General features: G+C 33.1%; 1 long non-coding RNA gene across 2 annotated transcripts in view; it reads right to left on the bottom strand.

Annotated features, from left to right (window-relative positions):
* LOC139521657 (uncharacterized) overlaps positions 1-18,156 on the bottom strand; it is a 43,152-nt gene that overhangs the window by 2,645 nt on the left and 22,351 nt on the right. The window contains exon 2 of one of the 2 annotated variants that reach the window (XR_011664039.1): positions 5,120-5,221. The exons of the other annotated variant lie outside the window; for it this stretch is intronic. This is a non-coding gene — a long non-coding RNA (uncharacterized lncRNA). The remainder of the gene's footprint in view (positions 1-5,119; positions 5,222-18,156) is intronic. 2 annotated transcript variants of the gene reach the window in all.

The following is an 18,156-nucleotide window of genomic DNA, read 5'->3' as shown; positions in this document are numbered from 1 at the left end:
TAAAAAAAAATAAGTGATTGCTAAGGACTTGTATGTCGTTGCTAGGGACAAAAATGTCATTTCCAGTAATAAAAATGTCATATTTATATTATTCATAGCCTTCTAAGTTCAAAAATATATGGTTGCTATGGTGTTTTATGTCGTTGCTAGGGACTTGACCTTTGACCTTGACCTAACTTTGTAGATCTTATTATGCTGATCATTTTTGCAATTCAAAGTTTCTTTCTATCTGTAACCACTTTTGAGTTATAAGCAAACAATCATCATTTCGGACCCCAAAAACAGTTTTGGTGCCCTAGTTCCATAACAGTTGGTCCAATGATTTTCAATCCAACATAACAAATGTAGATCTCGACAAGACACATATTTTCTCCGTTACATTTTATCAGCTATCTTTTACGGTTATTTAGTAAATCCGATAACAAGCTAAGGTCAAAATCTAGGTCATGACCTTGACCTTTGACCTTAAGTCAATTTTCATGTTCATGTGAATTGATGATCATTGGTGGTGATCCTAGGTGGCTACAACTTACAGTTTTTGAGTTTTAGTGGCCAACCGACATTTGTTAATTTTCAAAGGGGCATAACCCTACCAATGAGTCGTTGAATCTTTTCGATCCAAATTTAACGAAAAACCAGGGTCTGTTCCTGAACAAATTCCACCCTTTGTTTTTTTTCTACCTATTATGGTTATGGAGTTAGAATGATAACAAGTTTTTCGGTGTTAGGGGAGATAACCCCTATAAAGGAAATGTTACGGGGTCTTGCCCTCACCACAAGATAGCTTTTGGTCAACCGATACTAGATACCTAATATCATTTCAACATGTCGCGTACTTTTTTTGGGAAATTTCGTTAAAGTTTGGCGGAAAGAATAACAAGAGGCTCTCAAGAGCCTGAATCGCTCACCTGAATTTTTTTGGTTTAATCTCTCATCAATGATTATTTTGGCTTTTCAATTTATTTAAATGTTCTTTGAATCGTCCTATTTTCTTCAAAAGCAAAAAAAAAATCATTTTCTCCTATGTTCTATTTTAGCCATAGGAGCTATGTTTCTTGACATACAAGGAAATGAAATATAAAATTTATACTAGATACTCTGAAACTCTGAAACTCATTTAGCCTAAGTTTGGCTGAAATTGATACAGCAGTTTCATAAGAGAAGATTTTTTAAAGTAAGTCAACATGATGAACAAATTGTGAAAAAAGTCTTTAAAGGGCAATAACTCCTAAAGAGGTCAATTGACAATTTTGGTCAAATTGACTTATTTGTAGATCTTACTTTGCTGATCATATTTGCTGTTTACAGTTTATCTTTATCTATAATAATATTCAAGATAATGACCAAAAACTGCAAAATTTCCTTAAAATTACCAATTAAGTGGCAGCAACCCAACAATTGGATGTTTGATTCATCTGAAAATTTCAGGGCTGATAGATATTGACCTAATGAACATTTTTACTCCATGTCAGATTTGCTCTTAATGCTTTCGTTTTTGAGATATAAGCCAAAAACTGCATTTGACCCCTATGTTCTATTTTAAGTAACGGCGGCCATGTTTTTTGACGGATCAAAAATCAAAGCACACACTTTGTGCAGAATAATCTAAGGAACAACCATGCTAAGTTTTAACCAAATCCATTCAGTAGTTTCAGAGGAGAAGAATTTTTAAAGTTAGCAAATATGATGAACAAATTGTGAAAAATTGTCATTAAAGGACAATTACCCCTTAAGGGGTCAATTGACAATTTTGGTCATATTAACTTATTTGTAGATCTTACTTTGCTGATCTTTTTTGCTGTTTACAGTTTATCTTTATCTATAATAATATTCAAGATAATGACCAAAAACTGCAAAATTTCCTTAAAATTACCAATTAAGTGGCAGCAACCCAACAATGGTTTGTTTGATTCATCTGAAAATTTCTGGGCTGATAGATCTTGACCTAATGAACATTTGTCCATGTCAGATTTGCTCTAAATGCTTTCGTTTTTGAGATATAAGCCAAAAACTGCATTTGACCCCTATGTTCTATTTTAAGTAACAGCGGCCATGTTTTTTGACGGATCAAAAATCGAAGCGCACATTTTGTGCAGGATATACTAAGGAACAATCATGTTAAGTTTCATTCAAATCCATTCAGTAGTTTCAGAGGAGAAGATGTTTGAAAAATTGTTAACGACGACGAAGACGACGACGACGGACGCCAAGTGATGAGAAAAGCTCACATGGCCTTTTAGGCCAGGTGAGCTAATAATAATAATAAAAATAATCAGAAGAAATACAGTAAGGTCTTTCCTCATAGAAAAAGGAAAGACCTTAATAAATAAACGCTCACTTTTATTGTTAGATACAAGGAAATTGTGCTTCTTTGTTGATCAAAACATTTAAACTAATCAAAATAAGTTGGATAGTCATGAAAAAACTATCATAATTACGAATTAACAGTTAATTTACCTTATCTCATATTTTTTCACTTGAAAAAGCCTAAACTACACTCGAAAAAAACGCACCAAATCACTTGAAAAACCATGATCCTAGCCGGACACTATACCTACAGTGTTAAACATAAGTTATTGTCCTGAAACTTCAAAAAATGCTTGTTTTTGGCCCCTTTTTGGCCCTCAATTCCTACACTGTTTGCCCCATAACCCTAAAATAAAATCCCAACCTTCTATATCTGTAACACTATGCAGTGATGGAAAGAATTGAAATTATCAAATATAATTTGTAGTGTTGTCAAATCATACACTTTTGTCTAACCAGTTACTCGTATAATCGTTTGACCGATTAACCGGTACTTAAAGTTAATGTTTGGAGGCCTTATCAATAGTTAGTACCCTACACATCAATATAAGACGATGTGGTATGAGTGTCAAATGTGACTACATTCCATGTAAGTCATACATTTTTTATAAAACAATGAATTGAAGTTTGGCCTTTGGTTTTATACGGCTCGTCTGTGAAGATTCTTGTCGGAGTTTGACTGTTAATAATCAAATACACGGTTTCAACTATGGTGTTTGTACCGACTTCAAATTGAAAAATAAAAAAAAAACGTCTTGATCTCGTTGAAATGAATATGTATGAACCGATGATTCTTCCATTTTGTCTTGTTGTCTCCGAAAATAATGTGAGGTGTTTCAACTACAATTGATTAATCCTGATATTTGTACCATCAAGTATACATTGATTAAATCCTCCTTGGTTTGGTTTTTATAGTTTGAGTTAGCATTTAGTTTAAAGTATGACAAACACTTGCACGACGGAGATTGCACATTCAGATGTAGGTCTACATAATATAAGATCAAAAATGAAATAATGAAGTAAATCGTAAAATTTAATCGTATTACTGATTAAAAATTACTGTTTAATAAATATTAAACTAGTTATGTTTCCTTAAGATCTTGCCAAGCTGAGAGACAAGTTCTAATCAATTTCATATTTTTGGATTAACAATACCAATCAATATACTGGACATTTGATCCGTCAAATTAATTACCCTGACAACAATTTTCAAAGAAAACTCAACTATTTAATGATTTCAATACAAATTTTTATCAAATCTATTAAAATTAAAAAAAAACGGTTAACTGGTTAGCGTTTTTGGTATTCGGTATTTGGACGTTCGGAGAGTTAACCGTTGACAACACTAATAATTTGTAAAGTTTATAATTATATGTATTATTGTTAAACTACAAACGTGACTTTCTATATGTACATGTATGCTTTAGCTTAAGGGATGTTCAAGTTTATGGCTTTTTCATTCAGCAACATGTAGTCATCGTGTTGTGGCCAGTTAATTAGACTTTAATAGTTTGGCTGCAATTAACCTAATGGGACCAAAAGTAATGGTCACTGTTTAGAACCATTTTATTTGTGGCTTTGGGCTTTCCAAAGCAAGTACCTATCATTAACAAAGTTCTTTCTAAATTAAAGTCACGTTCGTAGTTGCATAAAAGAACTGTCCCTAACAAGACAGTTCAGATTGTAACTAGGCACTGAATAAAAATTAGTTCCTTTTTAGCCATTGGATTTTATGGTGCCACATATGGTATGAACATTGTGGTACAATTTCAGCGTAATTAAAATACTTATACACAACTTATTGTCCTGAAACTAGATAAATGCTTGTTTTGGGCCCCTTTGAGCCCCTTATTCCTAAACTGGTGGGACAATAACCCCCAAAATCAATGCCAACCTTCCTATTGTGGTTATAAACATTGTGTTCAAATTTTATTGATTTTACTTATACTTAAGTTAATATCTGGAAACCATCCGTCTTCGGAGGATGCTGACAACGACGCTGACGACATGATAGCAATGTACGACCACAAAAATTTGTGCGGTCGTATAAAAAAAACTCAAAATTGACCTTTGACCATAAAAATGAGGTCAGGGTCAGATGATAGCTGCCAGATACTACATATACATATGACTATTATTGCATACACCAAATATAGCTGACCTATTCACAGCTCCAGATAATCTGTGTATTGGTGTGATCAAGCAATAATAAAAACAATTGAAAATCCAATGCAATTGACTATCATGACTCAATTGAAACTTTCACAAACCCAATTAATTCATGCCAAAAAAAAACCAATTATATATGTAAACCATCGGTTCACAAGCCTTCTAACCCTTTTCCTACACAGTGGGTTATTATCTATACATCATGATTGTGTAAATCTTTTTTGTAATATTCATAACAGGAAATTAAATCTCCTTTCGTGTTAAATCCAATACTTAGTCTGAGACCCTGTTGAAGGGAAAACGGTACTATTTATTCTGCCATAGGCGACAATAGTATATTTTATAAATATACCACTTTTTATAATAAAAACTTGGATAAAACAGTTATGTGTGGTGTTAGTACTTTATTATGCTGTTTTAAAAATTGAAGCCAAATAGTATCATGACCAATTTGTCTTCCAACGGAACTTGTTTATGTTATCCATCCCCACCGTCATTTTACAAAATAATTATGAAATTTTAGAAGCCTTTTTGATTAATTCTCTAGGAAATATTTGACTCAATATTTCAATAGGTTTTAAAATTTATATAGTTAATATACACACTGCAGTTATTCATAGATAAATGAAAAAATATATTGTACCATTACATCCAATCACAGCGCTCCTAGGTTGACTTCCTTCACCTGTCTTGGGAACACAAAAGGCCAACCTAATGCTGGGAAAATGTAATAGTACCGTTTTCCCTGAAATTGACATGTTCAAAAAGGTAAATGTGATGATGTAAATAGATTAGGATCTGTGTTAAAATCAGCTTAAGACTAAGAGGTATTAATACTTTTGGTATTGCGAAGGATTTAATTTAATTTCCAGTAAAAATATTGAATAGAACTGATGATGTCTTTGGCTTCTTTTTGATAGCTGATGGATATATAGTTATGCAACTAAACTCAGCAAGTGTTATCAACAGGGAGTGTTACTTAGACACACTGGTTCAAATGTAGCTTTTCGAGAGAGAAAACCCATGCATCTAGTGCGACTAATATCCCTATGGGCCTTAACTAGACTTGTTAGCATGACAAATTAAAGGTGCATCAATATAACAAGAGTGCACACTTTGAAATGTCAAATCTTCTTTACTAATTATCAATATTATGTTGATTGTCCTACATATAAGGCTCAACTACAACAATCACATATAAACTTAATCCAAGAAAAGAGGTCAAGGTCATATAAACCAAACATGAAATACGTTATTATATATGTGTACATCTAACATCCCTAAAAGACGGATTCCGGAGATCTAAATTCTGTACTTTCCTGAATCATTTGCTGGTTTCAATTTTTCAAACTCCATAAAAGTAAATGATTTACAGAAATTCTGTTAAAATGTCCCATTTTGGCATTATACGGCTAAAATAAGCATTTTAAAGCAGTTTGCATTTTATGCATATATATTATTAGAGGCATGCTAACTTTCTATCCGACAGTTTTTTTGTTCCTGATATTTTATGTTTCTATGCTTAAATCAAATTAAGTTAGCCATTGGTGAACGCTGAATCTAGAAAAAAGTAGATTATCGCAGACGAAATGTGCAGAATATTTTGTTTTCATGGCCCTGGTTAAACAGCCTGTTTGATGTATGCAAAATGGGAAGAGCTTTGTACATGTAATATGTGGTCCATCACAAATATTTCACTAAATCTGTAACAAAGCACTTTACAATGATCAGTTCACCTTATTTCTTTCATAAGTTTCATAATTTTCTTCTTAAGGTTTATGACCCCTTCTGTAGCCTTTTTTTTACAAATTTTTCAAACATCAATTGTATCAAAACTACAGATATAATGAATAAAAGAGATAGGCCATTTAGTACATATACCAAGGGGAAACTTGATGGAAAGCATAAGTAATTACTGTTTCATTGCATTTACTAGAAAAAGAGTATTTTGTGGCAAATAAACCAAGATTTTTATAGAAAATCCACAGCCTTTAATACAGAGATTTTCGTTATAAAATTTGAAACATAGATTACTCACTTGCTTTCCTATGATGTGCTAGTCTTCATTTTTTACAAAATGTTCTAACCAACCTGTAAATTCCAAAATACATCGTGCTGAGGCACTAAAGTCGAGTGCACCTTCAAAGGTGTACTTGATTTGGTCCATATTTTTATTTGTTTTAACTAATAACTACATTATAACTTGTTTTAAGGACATCAATGCTAGCACTGCATGCACTAATCTTATAACTATCAGTCATCAAATTGCCAAATATGAAAGTACAAGGATAAATGCTGTGGGTTTTCTATAAAATTTCCATATGTTTAACATTGAATCAACATAAGGGTACATAATCCTTATTAAGTATAGTAAGTGGTCCAAATATATGCCTATCAAGACTAAAACTTAGATTCATGTTTTCCATTGAAAAGTGAAAAAAAATGGTCATCAGACCGTACTGTCTTTAAACAAGAGTGCACACGCTGAAATGTCTAGCCATCTTTACTAATCATTGCTATTATATTGATAGTCTTAAATATATCAAGCTTTGTTAAAACTGTCACATAAACTTAGCTAACCAAGAAAACTAAACATTGACCAATGAACCATAAAAATGACACCTGCCAGCTAGACATGTACACCTTACAATCATTCTATACACCAAATATAGTAGGCCTATTGCAATAAGTATAAGAAAAACAGACCAAAAACACAAAAACTTAACTACAACCTCTGAACCATGAAAATGAGGTAAAGGTCAGATGACACCTGCCAGTTGGACATGTACACCTTACAGTCCTTCCATACACCAAATATACTAGACCTATTGCTTACAGTATCTGAGGTATGGACTTAACCTTGTTGATCACCAATCCATGAAATGAGGGCCAAGTCAAGTGAAAACCGTCTGAAGGGCATGCGGACCTTGCAAGGTATTCACATACCAAATATACATGTAGGTATCCTATTACTAATAATAAGAGAGAATTTAACATTACAAAAAATCTTTTTTTCAAGAAGTCATTGAACCATGAAAATGAGATCAAGGACATTGAACATATGACTGACAGAAATTTCGTAACTTCGTAACACGAGGCATCTACATATAAAGTATAAAGCATCCAGGTCTTCCACCTTCCTTAGTATAAAGCTTTTAAGAAGTTAGCGAACTCCACCGCTGCTGGATCATTATCCCTATGTCGAGCTTAATGCAAAAGTTGCAGGCTCAACAAAAAATCTAAAGTCTAAATCTAAGTCCTTTTATGGCCCCTCATTCCTAAACATTTGGGACCATAATCCCCAAAATCAATCCTAACCTTCCTTTTGGGGTTATAAACATTGTGATTAAATTTATTTGATTTCTATTTACTTATACTAAAAGTTATCATCTGGAAACCATACTACACAGACAACGCAAAAGACACCAACATAATATTCGCAAAAATAGTCAAGAGCATTTAAAAAGCTAACTTTTTCAAAATCATGAAAGCTTTCATCTTCGCTAGCCAAGGGTTACGATCCACTCCAGTTCTCTTCACCCTTGGCAGATTGAGATAACATTTTGGAAACACAAGGTAAGGATTTTTATTGGTTGCAGTAGAAACTCGCTGCATCCAATCAAAATGCGCCTATAACATGATCACGTGTAGATGTAGAAAGTGTTTGTAAACAATTGCCACGTGTTTATTGTACAACAAGTCTTTACATCACTAAACATACGACTATATTCATGATATTTAGAGACAACTTGAACGTTTTAATCAACTAATAGAAGTTCCTGTGTATGTTTCATGCACAAATGCATGAATGTTTAAGAAATAATTGATGCCAGCTATACTTTATTGTAGTTTTAACATGGGTAGGCATTATATTCGTGATTATTTTTGCCAGAGCGATAGCGAGGGCTAAAATAACACGAATATAATGCCTACCCATGTTAAAACTACAATAAAGTATAGCTGGCATCAATTATTTCGATTCTGATTAGGACAATTACAGTAATTTCTATGTTCGCTGTGTATAGGTGCACAGTATTTGTGAAGGCTCTTCCATCAACCTTCCTGTCGATTTTTATGCAACTAGTTCAAACCAGTTTAATTTCGCAAAGTTGTTAATTTCTGAAATTCAAAATTGAAACAGAAATTAACAAATTAATTTATTAACTAAAACACTATTTGTGTCACAATATAACAGAAAAGTTATATTACAACAGTCTTTTCCTTTGAGGTCAATTTCTGACACGCACATTTTCAAGTCAGTTGTCAATGGCGGTGGACGCACAAGGAGAATCGGGTAGGTCTTTATTTACTAAATTAATCGTAAATATTCCGCCGGTTAATATTGTAGGATTGGTAAATACGTTCATATCTGATAGAGGATTCCTTGATAAAGTTTTGCTGACATTCGAGACTTGGCAGGAGGGGCCCTTTCAGTTTGACAGATCTCCATTTATACTTGCGGTGGCTACACCTTGTAAAGTTGGTGCCCTTTGTGCATCTGACGGTTTCAAATGCTGTATACCATCATGATTAAAATTAATACTGGGTGACAATCTTGTTGCATTTGTAAAATGGATTGGAAACCTTGGTGGTATATTGGTAATTACGCCTATTTCTTTTTATAGGAGAATGGGGTTCGATTCCCTGCTAGGGTCAATCCATTTTATCAGAAATATGAAACAATTTTGTCATTTCAGTACAACAGTAATAATAACCTATACTTTATTCTATATTTTATCGTCGGAACATATGTTTCAATGAAATTATTATATACAATGACATGCCTTTTAAACAGGAGAGATGAAACGTATTTTTCAGAGGGGGGGGGGGGGGGGGGTTGAAGTTAGAACAGCCAACATGAACGTTGTGGTATCTAGGTCAAATATGACAATTACGAATTGTAACACATTGTTGTTATTGTAAAAGTATTAGTAACAAAATGTGTATCATTTTAGTGTTTGAAAGTGCTTTAATTTAAGGAAATACATTAAATGCATACCAATTTGACGAAATTTATTTTTCTGCCGTAGTCAATATACGCATGTGTAAACTAATTTTATTGGATAATAAAGTATGGTTTCTTTACAAAGCTAAAGAAGCCCGTCATATTAGAATGACGTATATTTTCGTTTCCGGCTTTACCAAGTGTGTAGAATCTAGACGCTACTGTGTTTTTACCTCCAAATTGAAGAGTGCAAGTGCTACCATTGGTCAAGAATAGTGCATTCGGAATGGGCACGACTTTAATCTTCCGATAGATGGCGCAACATTGATATCACAAATGTTAGCTCAATCTGCCAAGGGTGAAGAGAAAGGGAGTGGATCGTAACCCTTGGCTAGCAAAGATGGAAAGCTTATAGTACTGCAACCAGAGTTCATTTTTTAAAACTTTAATGGTCCGGAAGAACACACACCTAAATTATATATCGATGGAAAGAGGAAAACGTGTATAATAAGAAAAGTTGGGTCGTAAAAATCCAGAGTGGTCACAATTTTGTGAAATTGAGGTCAAAGGTCAGACCTAAAAATATCAACATTTCAACCACAAGGACAAAAAGGAGAAATATTCTGATATTTATTCAATAGAATGCTACAAAAACGATTCAATCATAAGCATATGGTGTAAACGATGTTAAAACGACAAATTTGACTTCTTATATGAAAAGCTGCCATTAAAAAATGGCGTTGATTTGGAACCTTCTAATTTTTTTCCATTTAAGACATAGCAAAAGAAGAAGTGGCCTTGACCTTTTCACATCCATAAACTTCATACATGTCAAGTGACATGATATTCGCGTGTAATACACGCTTTTTCAACGGTTTACACGCGAGGATTTTGTCACATGGCGTGTACACGCTTTTCACCACTTTACACGCAATTACACACTTTTTCGTTCTTTTAAATTTTTGGTCGTTAGTGATATCGCTATTCTCGGGTTTTTTCCTTATTCGGCGATAAATACCGAAAAATTCGAAGTAATTGTTTGGCTGCCGTATTGTTTATTTTTCTATATGGACAAACAGTAAAAGGTAAGTAGTTTGTGATTAGTTTTAACGATTTTGTGACTTTCTTTCAAATTGACTTGATAGGGGAAATGTGCACAGAAAGAGGTCACTTTCAGGGCCTGTACCGTCGTCTAAAGTGCCGATTGTTAAGCCAAAACGATGTGTGCGGCAAGATTCAAGATTTATAAATTATATTTTGGAGTTCGAGTTTAAATGATCGAGTGACAAGTAACGTATAATTTGTGCATTCTATGTTGCAATGATAAAAAAACAATACATGTGAGAGGAGAAATACAATGTAGCTATTTGAATAAGCATTTAACATGTTTATCTAATGGAAATCAAATTTTAAAACATTTTTCTTTTTCAATTTCAGTTTCAAATCTAGCCAACACAGCAACAGATTTCTAAAAATATCACAGAACTGATGGATCAGCTCTCATAGTGCCAGCTTTCTTCTGATGAACTACCCAGTTTTAACCAGGCAATAGCAATGGGAGCAATGGCAGAGATAATAGATGACATTTTACATTGCCAAAAAAAAAAAAAAAAAATTATGACATTCTTTCAAATCTTGATGAAGCTAATTCAGTCAAATATCAATTCCTACTGTGGGAGAGCCTTTTCAATTATAAAGAAATTGACACTGAATTCTGATCAGAACTTGACTATGTTACATTTGTATTGTGTGCTGTTATCAAATAAATGTAACTAAACTTGAAACTGGCAGTTGTTTTGAATATGTGCCTAGTGGTGGTGCTTTAGAAGCAACATAACAAACCACTGTTTAATACAATAAAAGTTCACAGTAGAATATATATTGTTTTTTTATATTCACAAATTTGTATGAAATTATGAACATTACCACATTCCACATAACAAGTCCGCATTTACGTCACGCGTTTTCACACGCTTTTTGACATATCATGTCATGTCATGACATGATTTAATTCCCATTGTCAGAGGTTGACATGTATGCTGAACTTTCATATTGTGTATAGTATTTCACTTAGTATATTACAGAATTATTTTCTAAAGTATAAAACACCAGTTTATCAAATTATTTCAATATTTTTTGAAAAAAACAAAATTCAAGCGTTGAAACAGTGTTTTTAATTTTGCATCTTAAAAAGGTTGTGTATTTTGTGAAAATTAGTATCTAGTTATAGATAAATACATATTGTGTATTTATCACCAAGGAAAAATGAGGTATTTTCCTTAGCAATATTTTTGAATAGTTTTGTATTGTAATAGAAAAATGTAGTTTATTTTATTTCATATGGTTTATTAGTTAATGTATGCGGGTTCTACTTTGTAAACTATTTTACATAAAATTATTGTTTAAATGTTCTATACATTTTCAAGCGTAGGATACTTCAAATATGTCAAATAAGCATTTTTATAAACTATTGAACTTGTCTGGACAATGAGACTGCAGCAGTTACCAAATTATATATATGTCTAGTAAAGTTATAAAGAGCATCTTAAAAGTTCGGACAACGGTCAAGCGTTATAATATTTGTATAAATAAATCTATATTTTCTTTATTTCTTTAAGGATAAATCAAAGTATTAGAATGTCAACATGTCAAAACTAAGTAAAGGCTTAATGCAAATAATTCACGTTTCAAAGAAAACATAATTAGACTGTCTTTCTTAATTCTGGATTAGGGATTAAGTTAAACTTGAGGAGTTATGTATTTTGATTGGTCAAGTTAATATGATATACATAAAATGATTATGGAAATTATGGCAGATGGAGATGCGTTTTAGAAAGTGACTTGGATATATGAACTTTATGTAATTTTAGAGATTGGATAACTTAGGGTTTTGTCACATCATGGTGACTTAGTTGCATATTCGTATACATATATTTCTTGTGTTGTAAATATGAATGCTTTATCTATACGAGAATAATTAATATACCATCATTGAACTTAGTGTTTTATTGACTTCTTGTGCGTTATATGAAGAAAACCAGACAATGAGATACCTATGCTCTACCATCATTATACAGAGTTAGTTCCCCTACAAAATAATATGATAGGAACTGGGTCGCAGAATGTCAGCTAGTTCCCACACTTATTGACATGCAATCCAGTCCGGTCATAGAGTGGTTCGAGGACCCGGCTTCGTTTCTCGTGAAGAAGATGCTTGCTGAACTTTAAGGACTAGTGCCATAATATAGAAGACTTCCAGGACAGGAAACCGTATAGGAATTTAGCTATTTACTTATTCCTTGGTAACTGCAGAGGGTGAGTACAGCCTACTATTAAATCACCTGTGACACTTTTATATATAATAATAATTTTAATTTATTGAACATATAATTAGGTCTGATAAGTGATAAGGCTTATATTTCTCATCCCTCCTGAAGTCTAATATTATATATTATTAAAATGGCAAAGTCTTTTGAGTTCAAAAACAACTTCATGGCTAATGTAGAAACAGCCATTGTAAATAGTAATAAAATAAGGGTTAAATTAGGTAATATTTATATTAATGCTCTTGTAGACTCTGGTGCTACAATTTCTGTTATTAATGAGCAATTGCTTAGAAGAGCATTTTATAAGAAAGAATTACCAGTCATAAGTACTACAGATTTACATGAAATTCGTGGAGTATGCAATACTGTACATAATGTTCAAGGGAAAATTGATTTGGACATAGATGTCAATGGATTAGTTATGCCCTTTTCTTTTTATATTTTAAGAGATGTTGGATTTCACTTAATCCTTGGTCAAGATTTTTTGACTACTCATAAGGCAAACATTGATTTTTCAAATGGTTGTGTTTCATTTCATAATGATTTTACTATTGCTGCCTTGGAGTCATAGCAAACACAAACAAAACGCTGACTTTAAAAGCATATACAGAGAATGATATACAACTTTCTATCAATAAATTCCCAACAAATACAACAGTGCTGTTAGAGCCACACGATAATTTGATAAACAGACAAATATTAGGTTCAAATTGTCTCAGTGTAGTTAAAAATGCAAAAGTTTACTACAGAGTGCTAAATCCAACAAATGAAGACATTGTTATAAAGGCAAATTCACCAATTTCAAAAGTTTGGAAATCACCCACAAAACCAATCTGTGCCTTAGATAACAAATCAAAATCAGATGTTCAATTTCAAGACCCAATTAAAGAGGCATTAAATCTTAATGTTACAATTGATTCCGATAACATTACTAAAGAACAACACCAAAAACTTCTAAAGTTAATAGGATCAAATAGGAATGTTTTCGCAAAAGATGCGTCTGAATTAGGCAAAACAGACTTGCATTATCACAATATTGAAACGACAAATGAAGCACCAGTAAGGTCTAAACGGTTTCAATATTCACCAAAAATGCAAGAAGTTATGGAGACACAAATCAAAAATCTCAAAGAAAATGACATCATAGAAGAATCAATGTCTCCTTACCATAGCAGTGTAATCTTAGTGAAAAAACCAAACAATACATACAGATTCGTTTTAGACTTTCGAAAATTGAATGAGGTCACTAAAAAAGTTTCTTTCTCAATTCCTAAAATAGAAGAGGTTGTTGATACAGTTGGCTATTCAAGAGCTAAAATTTTCAGTTCGCTTGATCTTGCTAGTGGATTTCATCAGGTGCCACTTGATGAACAGTCAAAACACAAAACAGCATTCATGACACCACAAGGTCAATACCAATTTAAAAGATTGTGTTTTGGTTTAACAAATGCACCTGCAACATTTCAAATGTTAATGACTAAAGTCTTACAAGAACTAAATTGGAAGGTTGCACTTATATACATAGATGACATATTAGTGTTTTCCAAAAACTTTGATGAACATCTTGAACATTTGAATCTGGTATTTCAAAAATTAAAACAAGCAAAGTTAACTTTACAACCCTCAAAATGTCATTTTGCGGCAAAACAAGTAAAATATTTAGGACACATTATCTCTGAACATGGCATACACGTTGACAAATCTAAAACAGTTGCAGTTTCTGAATATCCCATTCCAAAATCAGTCAAACAATTACGTAGCTTTCTTGGTATGTGCAACTATTACAGAAAATTTATTCAAAACTACAGTAAAATTTGTTCCTCTCTTACAACACTATTAAAGAAAGATGTAAAATTTGATTGGACAACAAAACAAGATGATGCATTCAATACATTAAAACAAAAACTGACATCTGCACCAATCCTTGCTTTTCCTGACTTTGAAAAAGAGTTTTTCCTGTCAATAGATGCGTCAGATTCAGCAATTGGTTATGTATTAGGTCAAAAACATCATGAAGGACTAGAAAAAGTTATTGCATATGGAGGTAGAGGTTTAAGAGATCAGGAAAAACGTTGGCATATCAATCACAAAGAAGGGTTAGCTCTAATTGAAGCTATAAAAACTTTCAAACCGTATATAGTAAACAATCAGTTTACAGTTTACACTGATAGCATAACCGTGCGATGGCTAAATAACTCAAAGGACGCTACTGGACGACTTGGGAGGTGGTCATTGTTTTTACAGCAGTACACTTTCAACATTGTTCATAGGCCAGGCACCCAGAACCAAAATGCTGATGCATTGTCACGAAGAGATTATCCCATAGATAGCCAAGACAAAGAATACCAATCTGATGATGACCTTCCAGAGATTGGTTCACTTCATGCTGAAAGGAAAGAACATATAGCAGTCACCTTTGAGTTTGGCTGGGAAAACAGCATCCGGATTCCTGAAGTTCTAGCTATTGAAGAGGACCAACCTAAAGATCCTGATGAGATGTTACCAACACGTCAAACCTTGTACCAGCTACAAAGAAACTGTCCAGACTTCAAACCAATTTTTGATTATAAACTAAAAGGACTCGTTCCAGATGAGGTTCAAAAGGCAAGATCTCTTGTTGCAAAGGCGTACCATTATGAAATTATTGAAAGCATTTTGTACCATATGGTTTCCGAAAATTCAAGAAAACTTCCTCCAGGCCATAATTTCATAAAACAACTTTGTGTTCCAGCTGTCCTACGACGTGATGTGATGTTATGTTACCATGATAGTAAAATGGCAGCTCATCCAGGTGTTGAGAGAAACCATGCATCCTTACGTTTAAAATACTATTGGCCAAATATGTATTCCGACATAGACAAGTACGTAAGAACATGTGAACAGTGCCAGAAATCAAAGAACTCTAAACATCAGAGACCAGTACCCCTTACTCCTTTGCCAATTGAAAATGTGTTTGAAAGAATGCATATGGATTTTTTAGAACTATCAACAACACCTGACAAACACAGATACTTGCTACTAGTGGTTGACAGTTACTCGAAATGGTGTGAGGCATTTCCCTTGAAATCAATGGGAGCAAAGGTGGTTGCTAAAGTATTATTCAATGAGATAATTTGCCGCTGGGGAAGTCCACGTTGTATCATATCTGACAGAGGTGCCAATTTCATGTCCAAGCTTGTTCAAGCTCTTTGCGAGTTATGTGATGTTACTAGACACTATACAAGTAGCTATCATCCACAAACCAATGCAGCCTGTGAAAGAATGAATTCTTATATCATTCAATCCCTTCGTTCATATTGTAACAAAGAACAGACAGATTGGCCAGATTTTATACCTCCAATCATGATGGCTTACAGGTCCACACCTGCAACACAGTCAACTCAATTCTCACCATTTGAAATACTGTTTGGACAACCAATGAGGCTGCCTATTGATGTGTCTTTAATACCAAAACAAACAATGCCAAGGGAAACTAAACAACATGTAAATGAATTGGTAAACAGATTAAAACTCTACCGTGAAGTTGCTGCTAAAAACCAGAAAGAAAAACAAGACAAATATACCTTTCAACACGACAAAAAAGCAGTTCAACCAACTTTCGTTGCTGGGGCAAAAGTATGGCTATATTGTAGCAGAACACCAAAAGGCAAGAATCACAAATTAGTTCAAAGATGGACAGGTCCTTACCGAATTCTGTACAAAGGGCCAAATAATACCTTTAAGATTAAGAATACTGAAACACAAAAAGAGGTTAAGGCATTAGTACATGCTAAGAGACTGAAAGACTACCATAATCCCCTAGACCGTCCAAATTATCTGCTGCCTGAATATGAAGACATTCTACTTGATGTAGAAGAGCAAGATGATAACGAAGCCACAAATGTTGAGCGTAATGATGACCTTATTGATTCACAAAACATGCAAAATAAAGACAATAATCAGACACAAAATGAAGTTCAGACTCAAAGTTCAGTTCAAAATGATACAAATATTCAAGACAAACATAATTCACAGGTCAAAAATTCACAAAAGGCAAACCAAGGGGCATCACAAAATCAAAACAGATTACAAAACCCTCAGCATACCGCATTTCAGTCCAATGAAATTGAAAAACTTGTTGAATATAGTCTTTATCAGGGTAAACCTATATACAAAGTAAAATTGACTGGTAAGCCAGGAACTAGTTGGCAAGATGGTTCACGTATTCCAGAAAATTTAAAACAGGATTACCATAGACAATACAATGCAAAAGGACGAAAGCGGAAACGTCCAGGAAAACACAAGTTTTTTGAGTCAACTAAAAGTCCGTCAGTTCAAGTCATTCAAACTTATAAGGCATTTCCCAAAACAAAACCAAATTCATTTCAAAACCAGGGAAATAGTCAACAATTCAGTCAAGTACCTAATCAAAAAATTGTAAGCGTTCTATTAGACAAAGATCAAAAACAGTCCAGATATTTAGTAAAGTTTTCAAATGGTAATGTCTGTCAAGGTCCAAGAAGTACTCTATTTATGAGTGAGGATTTAAGACCTGATGTGTTTAGGCAGTTCTTAAAAGTCCTAAAACAAGAAGAAAATATATGTGCAAAATCTCAAAATCCAGTACAACCAAATGATTTTGTGCCAGTATCCCAGTTTGATATTGAAACAATGAAATTTATGCACCATTTTACACCTACAACACGAAGAGCAATACCCACTCAATATTCATCTGGTCATGGCATTAACAGGTTCAGATTAAAACTTATTGAACATTATGCAAGGGTTAATGGCAATGATCCAAGTCTGTACTAGTTCCTTACCAAAACTGGGTATGTTATAGGTTCTGCTTTAATCGAGCTTTTGTTCTTAAAAAGACATGCTCGTATAAGTTTTTAAGGATCTATATACTTATTTCAGCATTGTTCATGCTCTTGTCCTAGACAAAGACCATGGAATACAATTTTTTTTCCAATAGTAATGTAATTTTTGTTGTTCTTATCATTCAACACTAAAATAAAGTAATAAGACATAAATTAAAAATAACAATGATTGTTTAATGTGATGACAAATATTTAGAAACATTTTTAAACTGTAGAGTAAGGGTTGGTCTCGTCAACCAAACCTTACTTCTTACAGGCAGTTTAGTATGGAAGTGACGACTCCATGCTGAATTATTATCAAATTCGGGGAATTCATTTTCATTGATTTCTTAAGATTATGATACATCATTGTTATTTTTGGTTTTTGAAATATTAATATTTATATCTAATCAGTCAGTTATAAAAGTCCGAAAATTTATTTTTACCCTATATTTCTTAAGTAATGTGTTAGTTAATCCCAAGGGTTTGTACTTTATAGTTTTTAATAAATTCAAAGATCAACTAAAGAATAATATTAATGCTATGTACATGTAGATACTAAACGTTT

The sequence above is a fragment of the Mytilus edulis genome, chromosome 4 (assembly GCF_963676685.1).
Source record: "Mytilus edulis chromosome 4, xbMytEdul2.2, whole genome shotgun sequence".
Lineage (NCBI taxonomy): Eukaryota > Metazoa > Mollusca > Bivalvia > Mytilida > Mytilidae > Mytilus > Mytilus edulis.
Note: the sequence above shows the minus strand (reverse complement) of the source record. Positions and strands in the feature narration are given on the sequence as shown.